Consider the following 16,965-nt stretch of genomic DNA (forward strand, 5'->3'; position numbering starts at 1 on the left):
TGCCTTAGGCGTGAAGACAGCTGGGTCATTTTAAGCCAGTCACTTTTCTCAACCCTAGGAAGAAGGCAAGGCAAAAGGAAAAAAGAATCTATCTATTATCTATCTATCTATCTATCTATCTATCTATCTATCTATCTATCTATCTATCTATCTATCTATCTATCTCTTAGAGAATGAAATAAAAATAATAAGAAAAATAAATAATACAAAATAAATTTAAAAATAGCTGTAACCTAAACATGTGTATATATGAAGAGCAATTTAAAGCAAAGGATAAACTTTTGTGCTTTTGTGTAAATCTGATTCCAAAATGTAACATGCAAGGTCTTCCCTCTAATAAGGCTATACTGTAATTGGTCCAAAATGGTAAAAACAGTTTAATTTCTGGTTTTTATAATGATACTTTATCAGAATAACAGAGATCCAGAATCCATAATAGCCACTGCACCACTAGGGCGCCATGGTGCTGTAGTGGTTAGAATGCAGCCTAATTTATGCTCACTGCAGGAGTTCGATTCTGAATGGCTCAAGGTTGACTCAAACTTCTATCCTTCCAAGGTTGGTAAAATGAAGACCCAGATTGTTGGGGCCAATATGCTGACTCTGTAAACTGCTTAGAGAGGGGCTGTAAAGTACTATGAAGCAGTATATAAATCTAAATGCTGTTGCTATTGCTATCATTCAAACCTCAAAATAGTCAAGAAATATTTGGGACACATAATTTTTGAAGATTTGTATAGAAAACATACAAACATACCCTTTTTACTAACAGAAATTATAGAAAAATATTGATGGCTACTCAAAGCTCAGGCAAAAGGACAGATTTTTCTGGTTGCCAGCTGTTTAATGTCGAAAAGCCAGAAGCCTCTGATGACCTCTGCTGATGGGAAAATCTCATGAAGGAACCATCAGTCGTTTAGAATCTGGTACCCAAGAGTAGTTAGCCGTGGTAGTAATAGTAGTAGTTGTAATTTATTATATGCCACCTGACTCCCAGTGATTCTGGGACATTGAAAGAATAAGCTTTCAAGGATATTATTAAATCATCCAAATAACAAACTGGCAATCAGTGAAGAGCTTTAAGAAATTCAGTCTTGCTTCTCCTGTTGCGACACAGTTCTTGGCATCCACATACTGGACTAATGGAGGTTTCTGAATTCTTTCTGAAGATAGATCCAACTATAATGCACAAAGAAGTAAAGAATCCAAAGTGGGTGTGGGATGACGGCTGCTTGAACTGACACAGTAGGTGTAGATGCCATTCTTCCCAGGTTTAACTCAAGCATTAACAAATAAGCCTGCTCTTAGCAACAAACTTTTTTTTTTTTTTTTGCAGCCCTGTGGTGGCCTGATGACTGCAGCATAACTTTTCCAGTAGCAGCATGCACAATGAATCAATCACGCCATGACTATCACATGCCAAAAAACACTCAGCACAGATCTACTCAACCCACATTCTCAAAATGCCAATATCGTTATGCAAATACACCAGATGGTAACTAACCCAAAGCCTTTCTCTTTCGCTTCAGGCCAATTCCAATATTGATACAAAAAATAAAATAAATTTGTGTCCCATGTTGTTGCTTTTACTGGAAACACTTCATTAAATGTATTCAGTCTAGTTTCTTTCCTTTTCTAGTTTGAGATATCCTCTTCAGAATAATCAGCCTTCTTATTAGATAGTCTTCTGATGTGTTCTAAAAAAGGATTTTCTTTTCTTTGAACTGCCAGGGTGCTTATGAACCAGGAATATGCATTTCCTATATCTATATGCCATCCACTACTCAATTCACAAGGCTTCAATACACCCGTTTGTATTGGCATGTTCTCTGAACTAAATGGCCATATGGCATGTTTTGCAGATGTTATTTTTGCGAAGGATGGAAACACTTCAGTGAAAACTATTTCAAGTAGGATTAGGCTCCATGCATGAGGTTGGATCTTGAAGCTAAGCTCTGATGCTCAACATACTGTTTTGTGATTGGTGCATTCTCCAGCAGCCACTTAAACTGAATGCAGCAGAGAAACTGCCCAAAATTTGACAAAATATGCTAACCAGATTAAATTTTTTACATGTGTTCCCAGCTTGACAGAACAGATAAAAGTCCTCAGCTACAGAAGCTGTTTTTGACTGGCAGCCAACATCCCAGTGAAAAGCCACTGGGATGCCAGCCAACATCACACTGAGTGCAGTCCTATGGGAACCTCTGTCAATGCAATGGGCAGTTGATCAGCTGATATGAGAAGGAGTGAAAAATAGATTATGTATGCAAAGCTACATACTTCTGTACTTATTATTCAGCAGAAATGGGACATGCAAAGAAAACCATCCATCAAACATTTGGAAGAACGACATTTGTTACATACGGGCTAAAAGATTAGGTGACAGACAAGAAATAATGATAAAAAACAATTACAATGACCTAGAATCACTTTCAAGAAGCAACGGAGAGAATTACCCTTGAGGAAAAAAAGACCGAGTGGAGCATTCAGAGATACAACAGAATGATGCATTGTTTCTCTGTTGTTCTAGAAGGATCTTATGGTATAAGAAAGCAGGTTCGTTTCAGTTTCTGAACCTTGATGGAGTTGGACTAAATGAACTTTTGGGTTCTGTGGTTCTATGATAATCTCACTAATGGAAACTGTGTTCTGGAAGATATGAATTGACTATAGAAAAGCTACATTCTGCTGGTATCTTCTGCACCAAGGGTGAAAATACTCATAAAACTAGTAAAATGTCAAGGAAAAAAAATACGATATTACTGATATTTTAACATTCTGAAATGCTGGATACATGCTATAATTATAATTATTGATATTATTTACAGTTCCTCAGTGACAGATTTAGACTTATGATTATAAGAAATAGAGCACACAGAAATACAAGAATAAGATAAATCAAAGTGAAGTGTGTTTCAGGTAGGGCTTAATGACATAGCACCCATATATTGAAAACTGATACTCCACCAGCTGCTTTAACAGCCTTCACAAGAATATTTTCAGAAGCTTCTCCAAAGGCTGAAGAGGCAAAATGAGCTTTAAGCCAAGGTAGAACTCTGATTGGTCTTTTCAGCAGTGAACTTCAAAAAACAAAAACTACAGCTGGCTGCATCCATGATTCTTTCCTACAGATGCACATTTATAGCTGTTCTAACACTGTAAAGATTACAGGCAAAGATATGAATCACAAACAACTCATTGCCCATCAACAAGGGAAATGATATGGACTTTGTTTCATGAATTGGAATTACTTCATTGAAGCCGATATTAAATAATTAAACCTAAAGGATGCAATAAATTATGAATATTTCATTTAGAGGGGTTTTTTTTCTCAGAGAGGAATCTGCATTCAAGTCCCCACACAGAAATCTGTAAACCATTTGGTCAATGATAAAATATGTGAAAATTGGAAAATAATGTATAGTTTATATTAGCTTTGGATCGCAAGGCTGCTATTCTTTTTGTAAATTATTCTGTAACCTATATTCCTTTTACAGATTCCAACAGAATGCTATTTTCTGTATTGTCATGCCTCCATTTCCTAAATCATGCACTCTGGGCATACACTCTATACTTCATGGAGGGTTTTTTTGTTGTTGTTATTAATGAAAATATTCTTTAACAAAATAATAGTAATCAAAATGAAATGCAAACAAAAAAAAAAAAATGCCATCAGATGCCCAAAATGTGTAAACCTGAGAATAGAAACAACAGTCCATTTGAAACAGAGCCAGCCTGCCTGGAGCTTTGAAGTGTCTAGTGGCAAACTAATAATGTCACAGCATCTCTCTCTGGGGAAGTGGGATTTGGTCTGCTTTAACAAGTAATAATATCCATTTCTGAAGTGGTCAATCTTTGGCCAATGACTCAGGCTTTCCTCAAATTAACTCAAATGCTTCCATGTGTTGGCATTTCCTTTAGAGATGCTTTGCAAAATTCTCTCCCCTTCCCTTCCCCCAAATCCAATGTACTTGGGAGTTCAGACTGCAGGGGGTTTCCTCCCCCTTTTTTTGGTACACAAAAATGGACACGAAGCACAGAGCAAACAGTTTCAGCTCCATCAGTGGCATCCCTCCTTCTCAGATTCATCACTGGTCCTTGGAGAAACTAGAGGAAAAAATAATACTAATTAAAATAACACAGCTCCTACTGTAAACAGAAAGGTTGGCACTCTTGCAATGGGCAAACTGGGGTGAATAGGCAGTTTGTTTTGTTTGTTTATTTGTTTGTCCAATTCATATAGCCATCTATCTCAGTACACGGTTCTGGGCAGCTCACAACATTAAAACAAATACTGTATATACAAATACAAAATAAAAAGAGAAATACACAGTATTTAAAATCCCTCAGCATAACCAGGAAATGGGCTCCATCACACACCCAGGACCCCAAGCTTGACCACAGAACCAAGTCTTCAAGGCCCTTCAGAAGGCCACAGTGAGGGGGCCAACCTAATCTCTGTAGGGATGATATTCCAGAAGGGCCATGACAGAAAAGGCTCTTTTTCTCAGTCCCACAGTTGATACTTCTTGGCTTGACTGCTCCTCCAGTCAGAGTGGATAGTACGGGTAGAAACAACCAGGAATAGATGGTCCTGTAGGTAACCCAGTCCCAAGCCACGTAGGGCTTTAAAGCTGACACCAGCACCTTGAACTGAACCTGGAAGCAAACTGGTAACCAATGCAGCTCACAAATGTGTCACATTAGGCAAATAACTGATGCCATTAACTGCCATTGTCAGTGACATTGCATCAGCTGAAGCTTCACATTCTCATCAAAGGTAGCTCCAACAGGTTACCATAGTTCAATTAAGAGGCTACAAGGCCATGAGCAACTGTACGCAGGGCCTTATGCATACAATATGCATACAACTGATGTATAACATAACTGCCCTGAAAGTTTTTCTGAAGGGATAACAAGCTATGAATTAATTGTAAATGTTTTATTTTATTGCCTGAGAGGGAAAGTAGCACTGTTAGCTTTTATGGAGGCTGACAAAATAACTTGATCTAGCTTCATATTTTCTATTATTTTGGGGTACAATTGTGCTCTGCTTCATGCAACAAAATGACTTTGGATCTCTCTAGAACGGGTGTCAGCAACCTGCGGCTCCGGAGCTGCATGTGGTTCTTTGGGTCCTCTGCTGTGGCTCCCTGTTGGGTGATCTCACCCCTCACCCTCCCATCCCATCACTCCTCACCTGGCCTGAGAAGGTAAGGGCGACGGCGGGGGATGGAGAAGCAGCTGGGGCAGAGGCAGAGATACACACAGAGAGAGAGAGAGATACAGAGATACAGAGAGAGAGGGGAGGGAGGGAGAGAGAGGGAGAAGTCAAGTGTTTTGTGGTTCCTGGTGTTTTTTAACAACCAGTTCTCTGCCCTAATGACTGGCTGGGTAGGTGTGGCTGGGGGGGGTGTCATGTGACTGGTGGAAGTGAGTGATGTTGAGTTGGCCACACCCACCCAGGTTTTGTGGCTCTCGGTGTTTTCTTTTCTGTGGGAAATGGGTCCAAATGGCTCTTTGAGTGTTTAAGGTTGCAGACCCCTGCTCTAGAACAAGAATGGGCAATTAACTTTTGTAAGGGGCCACATGAGAAACTGGGACTGTTGGGAGACTGAGCCAATGTAAACTAACTTGATGTCCTCAAACTCTATTACCTCAATTCCTCAGGCTGCTCCAAGTGAGGAGTGCTGTGCAGAAGCAGAAAAGCACTTTTTCTTCTTGCTTTCCCACAACTGCCAGCTGACTGAAGGAGCACATGGTAACTGTGCAGAGCCAGACCCAATCAGCTTCTTCTCCTGCCCTCTGTGGCATGCTTATTTACATTTGATTTGTAATTTCCAATTGACCTCAAGTGGGCCAGACAGGGACAGTCAAAGGGCCAGATGTGACCCTACAGCCATAAAATGCTCAGGTCTGTATGCCCCGAGAAAGAATACATACAGAAACCATGACACTGACAATGATCTAATGACAGATAAGAAGAAGAAAAAAATTAACAACTATATTGCAACCTTACAGTGTATCCTACTCATGTCCATTCAAAAGTTTAACAGAAAAATATGCACACGGAAATGATCTTTTTAAAACAGTTTGGAATCTGTTGGCCATGGGTCAGAACTCTTTGGGTTCTCTTATATAGGACTTGTCCTTGATTAATGTCCAATGTTTGGAATTGCTTCTGTTCAGAGATGTCTATGAAATTTGTATTGCATGCATGAATAAGACTGTTGCAACCGATCATCAGTCTTTCAGTTTCTAAAATGTGAAGTTAATTACAGTCAAGATGCATTAGTGATGTCAGAAATATCCACAAAACAGATGCTCCAGGACTGTGTGCGGTCCTTGGGAGGGGTAACAAATTATATATTAGTTGAAGGACTAATTTGATCTCACTTTTTAAAGATGTACATACTTTTTCTGGGTGGAAACCTACACAGTTTGGACTGTGTTCCCAACAGAATATTCTAGTTTGGTGTGCTGCTCTCATTCTCAGAAGCAACTTGCCAATAATAATTTCAGTCCTTTCCCCTCAAGCCATGTCTCTCATACATACTGGAGAAAGATTCACTAGAACTTGGCAAAAGTTATTTGTAATTCCTTTACAAAACCTGCTGAGCAGCATCACTCTGTTGGAATAGCCATACACCCTCCCCAAACAGGTTTCCTAAGTCCCACTATTACTCAGGTTTTAAAGAATTTTTGTGCATATAGAAAGTGTATATGATTATAAAAAAATTCTCACTCTTTTCTATTATCCTGTCTTTTTTTCTTCATCATCAGAACCATAAGTCATAAGTGCATTTATTTTTATTTTATGCAAAAAGTCTATAAAGTTCACTCAACTCTCTCTCTCTCTCTCTCTCTCTCTCTCTCTCTCTCTAACTATCTATCTATCTCTATCTATCATCTATCTATCTATGTTGTTGTTCTGTTGCTAGGTCATGTCTGACTCCTTGCAACCCCATAGATCATAGCACACCAAACTCCCTCCCCATCCTCCACTGTATCCCGGAGTTTGCCCAAATTCACGTTCATTGTGTCAATGACACTATCTAATCATCTCATCCTCTGCCATTCCCTTTTGCCTTCAATCTTTCCCAATAACAGGGTCTTTTTCAATGAGTCCTCACTTCTTATTTGTTGGCCAAAATATTTGAGCTTCATCTTCACTATCTGGCCTTCCAAAGAACAGTCAGGGTTGATTTCCTTTAGGATTCATTTATTTGATCTCCTTGCAGTCCAAGGGACTCTCAAGAGTCTTCTCCAACACCACAGTTTGAAAGCATCGGTTCTTTAGCACTCAGCCTTCCTGTAGTCCAACTCTCACAGCCATACATTACTACTAGGAAAGCCATAGTTTTGATTATACAGACCTTTGTTGGCAAGGTGATGTCTCTGCTTTTTAATATGCTATCTAGGTTTACCATACTTTTCCTCCCAAGGAGCAAGCATCTTTTAATTTCATGGCTGCAGTCGCCATCTGCAGTGAAAATAAAATCTGTCACTACTTCCATTTCTTTCCCTTATATTTGCCAGGAAGTGATGGGACCAGATGCCATAATCTTAATTTTTTTTAACGTTGAGTTTCAAGCCAACTTTTGCAATATCCTCTTTTACTCTCCTCAATAGTTTCTTTAGTTCCACTTCACTTTCTGCCACTAGAGAGGTATTGTCTGCGTATCTGAGGTTGTTGATATTTCTCCGGTCAATCTCAATTCCATCTTGTGATTCATCCAGCCCAGAATTTAGCATGGTGTACTCTGCATATAAGTTAAATAAGCAGGGTGACAATATACAGCCTTGTTGTTCTCCTCTTCCTACTTTGAACCAATCAGTTGTTCCATGTCTGACTCTGTTGCTCCTTGACCCTCATACAGATTTCTCAGGAGACAGGCAAGGTGGGAATTTGCCACAGTTTGTTATAATCTACATCAGGGCTTTCAAACTCCTGGCCCATGGGCCGGATACGTCACATGCTGGCCATGCCCCATTTAGTGAAGGGGAAAAAAGTCGTGATACGTCACGTGACGCCACCTTGCCGACGTGAATTTGACACCCCCCGATCTACATAATCAAAGGCTTCAGCATAGTCAATGAAGCAGAAGTAAGATGTCTTTCTGGACTCCCTTGCTTTCTCCATAATCCAGTGAATGTTGGCAATTTGATCTCTATTTCCTCTACCTCTTTGAAGCCCACCTTGTAGTAGTTCTTGGTTTGCATATCGCTGAAGCCTAGCTTGCAGGATTTTGAGTATGACCTTGCTAATGTGTGAAAGGAACACAATTGTACATTTTGTGTGTGTGTGTGTGTGTGTGTGTGTGTGTTTGTTTGTTTGTGTGTGTAGTTTTTTTCCCTCTAATCCAAGAAATTAGGTTAGCTATTTCCACAAACTTCGTCATCTTCACCAATCATTCCTCCAATTTGAGTAGTATCAAACCTTTCTACTTTTGAGCATAATAGTATTACTGCAGTTGTCACACATAAAAAAAAGATCCACAACTTTTTTCTAGATGCTTGTCCATTAGTCTCAAAAGAAAAATCTCTGGTTTCTATTGTATTTTAACCTTTAAAAACTTCTTAATTAATGTATGTATTTATATCCAAAATTTTCTGGGTCTTTTATATGTCCACCAAGCATGTCCCTTGAAAATGGAAAACATGAAATGTCCCTTCATGTTGTTCACAATATCAAGCACAATTCCTACAGCCTTTAAAAAATGAAAACAAGCAGCCATATCAATGCAAAAGGAGGAATTAGAATAGGAAGTGGAGAAGGATACTACTTCCTTTCAGTTGCTGCTAGTTCATTTATCTTCTCTTGAAAGAATGGGTTTGTAGGGAGATATGAAAGAATGCCTTCTAATTTTTCACTTTTCTTCCACTGTGAAAAAAGACCTTGTTTTTTCCACTTCATTCTCAGAGTGCTTTCTAATTTCTTTTGGTGGTGTATTGAACTTATGATGATGATACAGTACCTAATGTGTTGTGCTTTTAACAATGACTTAGCTATCATTATCCTAGTGGACAGTCACTTGAAATGAGACCCAGCATCTCTAATGCAATCCTTGGTTGCCTAAAGAGAGGGATAAAGTCAAGATCACATGAAGCATTAATACCACTCTGTAAAATCTTACTAAGATCACATGTGGAATTCTGCATCCGGTTTTGGTCACCACATTATAAAAAGATGTTAAGACTTTGAAAAGAGCGCAGAGAAGAGCAACTGATATCGTTAAGGGCCTGGAGACTAAAACATGAATGGTTGTAGGAATTGGGTATGGCTAGTCTAGGAGGACTGAGGGTGACATTATAGCAGTGTTACCATATTTGAGGGGCTGCCACAAAGAAAAGGGGGTCAACCTATTTTCCAAAGCAACAGAGAGCAAGACAAGAAACAATGGATGGAAACTAATCAAGGAGAGAAAAAATCTAGAAGTAAGGAGAAACTTCATAACAGTGAGAACAGTTAACCAGTGGAATGTCTTGTCTTCAGAAGTTGTGGGTGCTCCCTCACTGGATGCTTTTAAGAAGATACTGGACAGCCCCTTGTCTGAAATGGTATAGGGTCTACTATTTGAACAGGGAGTTGGACTAGAAGATCCTCAAGATCCTTTCCAACTCTTATTATTCTGTACTCTGTCTGTATTCTGTATTGCAGAATCTTCCAGTCTGTCTATACTTCTGAAGAAGCTCCCCCTTGGGATATAATTGAAGCATGAAAAACAAAAAAAAAAACTTGTGGACCCCTTAGAGAGATACATAAATACATCAAAGAGATACATCAAATACATAACACAAACCACATCCCTTTTCTTCCTTGTAACTAATATTAAGTAGATCAGTCCAGCATTTCCCCAATGAAGCTTTCATTGAAATGGTCTTCTCTGTTGAGAAGTGAATTTCTTTTCTATCCAGCTGAGTGAGAGGTTTAAACAAACAGAAGAAAGTGTGGAGAGCAGCAATCTTTGCCTAGCTATTTTTTTTTCTTTCTGAGTGGTCACGTGGATTAGATCAAATAATGGTGACTTTAAAGTTGGGAGTTGCAAGGTCAGAGAACATTTTGCTTAGTGACAGCTAGCGATGAAGCCATCTAGCGAATACTCTCAACCACTTGGAAGATATACTTCCGCCCCTAAAATTATAGATCTTGTATACATTTGTTTCCAATGAGTGTTCATTTCAAATTTGTATAACATACATCTCCACTTCAAAGTTGAAGGTGCTCTGTGGGGAATTTATGTTGCTCATTTGATGTGCAATGTGAAACTCTGTTAAGTATAGCCCTTGCATTCCTTTGCTATACCACACTGTTTCATCTTTTGGCACTCTTAGGCATGAAAAGCAATTATTGGCTTATCCTGAGGCAACAATTAATTAAATGCCACTCATCCCAATCCTGACCTTGCTGTCCTGCGTTTTACCTTTGCCTCATTCAAAGTTGATTTATATTATTCAATCACTTTCATCCTGCCTTCAGAAATTCCTTGAGATTTTGTTAAACATGGGCTTCATTAAACATGGGATTCACAACCCACTGCTTATGAGGGAAAACGAGGGTAGGCATTAGTTGCACACACATTCAATGATTCTTTCTGTTGTGTATTCAACGAAAATTTAATCAACGGGCATTAACAGTTGAAAACACTTTTCTCCCACCCCATAAAAACTTCACCTACTGATTTTGGAACATCAAGCTATTCCTAGAGTTCTTGGCAACCTAACTCTGAAATCAAGCAAAGCTTTCCTGTTTTCTTAGCACAGTCTTAGAATGAACATCTTGCTCACCAGTGAAAAGATTTGGTAGAAAAGAAGGAGGTCACTCTGTCCCTCTTTTACTGGCTTCCCATTCTCATTCAGCTAGACCAGGGGTGTCAAACACGCATCGTCACGGTATTGTCATGTGACATATTGGGACTTTCCCCCCTGTTGCTAAACTGGGCGGGGGCAGGGCCAGCACGTGATGCAACTGGCCCATGGGCCACGAGTTTGACACCCCTGAGCTAGACGGATAGTACATTGCTACTTGAATGTTTACTTTTTTGTGCTTATTTATAAAGCTGTGCTTGTGATTTTACCGACAGTTAGCTGGGACTGGAGAGATAAAGAATGGCAATTTTTGTCTCATGCATCAGTCAGAGATTCAAGAACTGCAATAAGGCTGAATCCATTTCTTCCAGGGAATAACATCAAAAGGAGCCACTCTTACCCACTACATTGGACAAAGAATGTATGTGTTGCCTTTCCCTGACAAGTCCCAGGGAACCCTGGGCCTAGAAAGGCAAGAACAGTGCTGTGTAGTCTTATCCTTTAGTAACATAACCAAAGACCTTCAACTGCCATTCAAGAAGGAAATATTGGTCCAAATGAATACAAAGGTCATCAACATATTCTGGCATTCAAATTCAATCCCTCTACTTCATTCCTCTCCTCTTTTCTACATTAGCTTTATAGTTTGTGTAAGCCTGGGGGCAGAGTCCGTCTCTCTTTGATTTATGCAGGCCCTTCTAAGAAGACAATAATCAGAAAGACACAACACAACAACACAAATCAATACACAGCAAGCCATGGAGAATTTATTTCCTTCATTTGAACTGAGGTGGCGCAGTGGTTAGAACGCAGTACTGCAGCTAATTCTGCTAACTGCCAGCTGCTGGCAGTTTGGCAGTTTGAGTCTCACCGGCTCAAGGTTGACTCAGCCTTCCATCCTTCCGAGGTGGGTAAAATGAGGACCCAGATTGTTGGGGGCAATATGCTGACTCTGTAAAACTGCTTAGAGAGGGCTGGAAAGTACTGTAAAGCAATATATAAGTCTAAGTACTATTGTTATTCAGAACCATATAATTCTAGCGTTCTCCATATGATTCTAGAGTTCTCTTTGGGATTCCAGGCATAGTAGTATGTGAGCCACCAATGGAATGGAATGGAATGGAATGGAATGGAATGGAATGGAATGGAATGGAATAGAATAGAATAGAATAGAATAGAATAGAATAGAATAGAATAGAATAGAATAGAATAGAATAGAATAGAATAGAATAGAATAGAATTCTTTATCGGCAAAGTGTGATTGGACATACAAGGAATTTGTCTCCGATGTATAAGCTCTCAGGAGAACGGCGGTCCAACTTCATACACTTAACCGGAGAATATAACATTCTATAAAAGGATATTGCTGCTGTTTGCAGAAAGTTGCGGCTGCTGCTGTATTGAGTTTCACAAATGAAGCTTCTGGTCCCAGTGCCTGGGTGGGACCAGGGCCTGGGAGGGGAAAAGCTGTGAGTGGGTGAGGGAGAAATCCTCACGTCCTATGCCATTAACTATAAATAGCACCCTCCCTCTTTCAGACATTTGAGCTTCCCTCTGATTTCTTCCCAAGTCATTAATCCAGGCAGACAGGGCTTGTCAATGATGATTATAGTACTCAGAAAGTCACTGGTTTCTTTTTTAATGATAATAGTAAAAATTACAGAACAAGGTTAAAACCATGCTCTAAAGGTTTACATCATTTCAAATAAATTGTTCAAGCAATAGAAAATGATCTAGCTGAGTATCTCATAAATCAGGGTTCAACAACAATATACTGGCAAAATCAGATAAGTTGTGTACAAGAACCAATTTTTCATGCAAAAATCTATTAAGGGAGAAAACGGGAAAGGCAGAATACAATATTCCAATGAAGTATACTATAAGGACAGTGAATGCAAATGTCATAAAGGCTTCCCTGAATTTTTCTCTAGATATCCTACCTACCTAAATCAGAGGATTCAGAGGAATCATTGGATAGAGACAGGATGAAACCAGTGAGGATTAGAAAGTATTGCTGGATCCCCCAGAAGTTTATTTGTAATAGTAACCATCCAAACCCACTGAAAATCACTAGCAAGCAAGGACATTGATGGATGTCTTCCATTGCTTAGAGGCCCAATATTTTTTGAAACCAGAGACACTGTGTCATTAATCACTTTGTCCAGGAAGTCTGAGAGTTTCTACTACATTTGTCCTAAATATTGCTGCACATTATAGATCAGCAACCTCTTCAGTTCCATAAGATTTTTTGGATACTCCATCCCTACCCCCAATCATCACTTGAAGTCTCAAAAGGTGTAACTCTCAGAAGATCTTATGTGTAAACTCCAAAACCTCATGAATTCTCACCCAATCACCAAATTCGCAACAGATTAATTAACTTTGGCAAACTTGAGCCAGTTTTAATACTTTAAAATTATTTTTATTTAAATTTGTGCTGTTCTGATGCTTCCAAAATTCATCAGCATCCTAATTATTCTAAGTTAGAGTAGTGGTCTCTAAGTCATAAATCATCTCAGTCTATCTGAATATTCCATTCTTCATATAAATAGGAAACTGAGCCCACTCTTGATTTGTAGAATACTAACATTGAGTCTTTGAACTATCCATGATCAACATTTAAAAATAAACCTAGAAGATAAAATCCATATTGAAATTCAGAATGTGACCTGATGTCTTATAGACTGAAAGGAATTGCATTGGTAATATGAATTTCTGCCTTCCTATTTATTAATTTTTTATTTGAAAACTCAAAATATTTCTCAGAAGCTTTTTCAAAAATAAGTTAAAACTGAATCACTGTATATTTCTTAAGCTAGACTTTTCCCAGTCTAAAGAAGGATCTTAATCAATCACTGACTGGTCTGTAATGAGCTTTACTAGTAAGAAAGAGCTTAGCAACATCCATTAATATTATATATATAAAAAAAGTGTGGGTTTCACCAGATGGCAAAGATTTAAAATAGGCTATAAAAACATACTTTTGTAAGCAACTGAATGGAAATACTACTGTCAACGTTATGGATTTACTTCTCCACCCACAGGAAAATATGCTGCAAAGCCTATGAATATGAATATATATATATATTCATATTCATTTTGCGTAAATGGCCAAACATAGCATTTTTTAAAGTTCCACTAGAAGTCACAGAGATAAATTGATTCAGAGTTTTCCTCCAGGACTGTCTTTAGTCATTCTTCTTCTCATTGCTGGCAATAGCAAGAATCGGCAAATACAATGCTAGTAGGCTGTGTACGAGGAGATAAAGAGGCAATGAAAAGAAAGACCAGTACTCGCTACCTTTAATATATAGAAGTAATTATTTTCCAAAGTTATGTCCAGAATCCCAGGAGTTGGCTGCTTTAGGGCTGAAACTGAAGATCCATCACTGTCAAGGATAATAAATGTTTCCCCTCCCCCCACACTTTTGGGATCTCATGAGGTTCTTTGAAAGTAATGCAGAAGGAAATGTTCAGAAAAGAAGTTACCTTTAGCAAGAGCCATCTCTGAGTGTTGAGTCCTACAACACAGCTAGGTGACCATTTGTGAAACTCAATACACCTTGACTGAGTTACAGGTAGCCCTTGCCTTACAACCAATCGTTTAGTGACCATTTGAAGTTACAACAGAACTGAAAAAAGTGACTTCTGTTTTCACACGGTTTTCACACTTATAGCATCCAGATGCTTAGCACACTTATAGCATCCAGATGCTTGGCAACTGGCATGTATTTTATGATAGTTTCACTGTTCTAGTAATCATGTGATCATCATTTGTAACTTTCCCAGCCACTTCCAACAAGCAAAATCAATAGGGGAAAGCCATATTCATTTAACAACTGCAGTGATTCATTTAATAACTGTGGCAAGAAAGGTTGCAAAAATGGGGCAAAACTCACTTAACACCTGCCTTGCTTAAGACAATTGTTCCATTGCTTTTCAATGAAAGTTTTGGGTTCAATTGCAGTCGTAAATCAAGAACAACCTGTATATGTGATTTTGGATATAATAGATATCATTGGATATACAGAATGCATGATTCTCAGTTAATAGATAATCGTGCTGAGATATATAGTTTATTGCAAGATACAATCTGAATTGGTCACCAGGACTGAAAGTTTATTCATCCAAACTTTCATGCTTGTGCTGGAGCCCATCATCAGGGAACTTCTCTCTCTCCAGAATATTATATAATTATTCTATTTTTTTTTATTTTTTTTATTTTTTTATTTGATTTATATGCCACCCTTCTCCGGAGACTCAGGGCGGCTTACAATGCGTTAAGCAATAGCCTTCATTCTTTTGTATATTTTATACAAAGTCAGCTTATTGCCCCCACAAACTGGGTCCTCATTTCACCTACCTTAGAAAGGATGGAAGGCTGAGTCAACCTTGAGCCTTGGAGAGATTCGAACCAGCAGAAATTGCAGGCAGCTGTGTAAGTAACAGGGTGCACTAAACCACTGTACTATCAAGGCTCTATTCTATTCTATTCTATTCTATTCTATTCTATTCTATTCTATTCTATTCTATTCTATTCTATTCTATTCCATTCCATTCCATTCCATTCCATTCCATTCCATTCCATTCCATTCCATTCCATTGGTGGGTCACATACCACTATGCCTGGAATATATATTAAAATATGGTATATATGTGCACATATATACACTAGGCGTATATTTCCAGCTTTTTTAAAAGCAGATTCTAGTCTCCCTAGAAATAGGCACAGGTCATCTTGAAATTATCCCAAAATCTATATATTTGGGAATTATAGCCATTAAACTCAATTGGATCTGCTTCTAAGTATAGAAGAATAGGATTAACATACAACCATGGGTGTCCACAGTGCTGGCAAAGGGAAGATATGATGACTCATGCATTTAAAAGCATAAAATTATTATATAAATGGACTCTAGGAAATCCAAGTCAAAATATTAGGAGGACTGAATTTGACCATGCTAGTTTTGACATTGGAAAGGTTTGCAGTACAGAAAGAGAAAATCACAGAAAATGAGTTCTCTACAGACTAGAGTTTATTTGAACCCCCCAAAAGAGAAGCAATACATGGACATATTTTTCCTATCTTGCTTCAATAAAAGGCAGACAATTCTAAAGGAACAATAAGCCATTACATCATTATAATATGATCAAGTTTTAACTGTGATAGTAATCTCTGTATTCTAGTCATAGTATTTCATATGTCCTTTCCTATTCCATTACAGCTAGAGCATGCTTCTATATTTAGAGCAGAAAGAACAACCTGTGGCTCTCGAGATATTTAGAGCTTAACTGCCATAAGCCTTACCAGGACAGTCAGTGGAATCCTAGGAGCTGCAGTTCAAAACATACAGAATGTACCAAATGGCTACTCCTGTTTGAAATAGTAAGATGTACTAAATTTTCCTTATTTCTATTTTTATAATGAATACCTTATGAAACTGAAACTCATGTGCCACGTTTTGTGTATATGCATATAACAATCTTATAAGATTTTGAGAGACACAAAATACAGTTTACCTTTATCATAAACACACTACAGTGACTGTAATACTTAACTGTTCCTTCTGGTGACCAAATTGTCTGGTAACCACAGTGTCTGATGAAGAGCTCTCGGAACTCAAAGGCTTGCAGTAAGCTTCCATAACATTGTTTGGCCAACAATAAAGGCAAAAGTAAAGGTTTCCCTTGTCCAGTGGTCTCTAACTCTAGGGAATGGTGCTCATCTCAGTGTCTGAGCCGAGAGAGCCTGCATTGTCTGAAGACATTTCCGTGTGACTAGCATGATTACACGCCAAGGCACACGGAACACTTGTCACCTTCCCACCGAAATGGTACCTATTAATCTACTTGCATTTGCATCAGTGGTGAAATCCAATTTTTTTTACTACCGGTTCTGTGGGTGTGGCTTGGTGGGCATGGTGTGGCTTAGTGGGTGTGGCTTGGTGGGCGTGGCAAGGGGAAGGATACTGCAAAATCTCCATTCCCATCCCACTCCAGGGAAAGGATACTGCAAAATCCCCATTCCCTCCCCACTCCTGGGGGAAGGATATTGCAAAATCTCCATTCCCATCCCACTCTGGGACCAGCCAGGGGTGATATTTGGCAGTTCTCCAAACTGCTCAAAATTTCCGCTACCGGTTCTCCAGAACC

At 38.8% G+C, this 16,965-nt stretch overlaps 1 protein-coding gene across 1 annotated transcript in view; it reads right to left on the reverse strand.

Annotated features, from left to right (window-relative positions):
• The window catches only part of SNTA1 (syntrophin alpha 1), a 59,896-nt gene that overhangs the window by 12,803 nt on the left and 30,128 nt on the right, over positions 1 to 16,965 (reverse strand). The gene's annotated exons all lie outside the window — the stretch shown is intronic.

Source organism: Pituophis catenifer, unplaced genomic scaffold, assembly GCF_029215685.1.
Source record: "Pituophis catenifer annectens isolate HBS135680 unplaced genomic scaffold, rPitCat1.0.hap2 SCAF_3, whole genome shotgun sequence".
Classification (NCBI taxonomy): Eukaryota; Metazoa; Chordata; class Lepidosauria; order Squamata; family Colubridae; genus Pituophis; species Pituophis catenifer.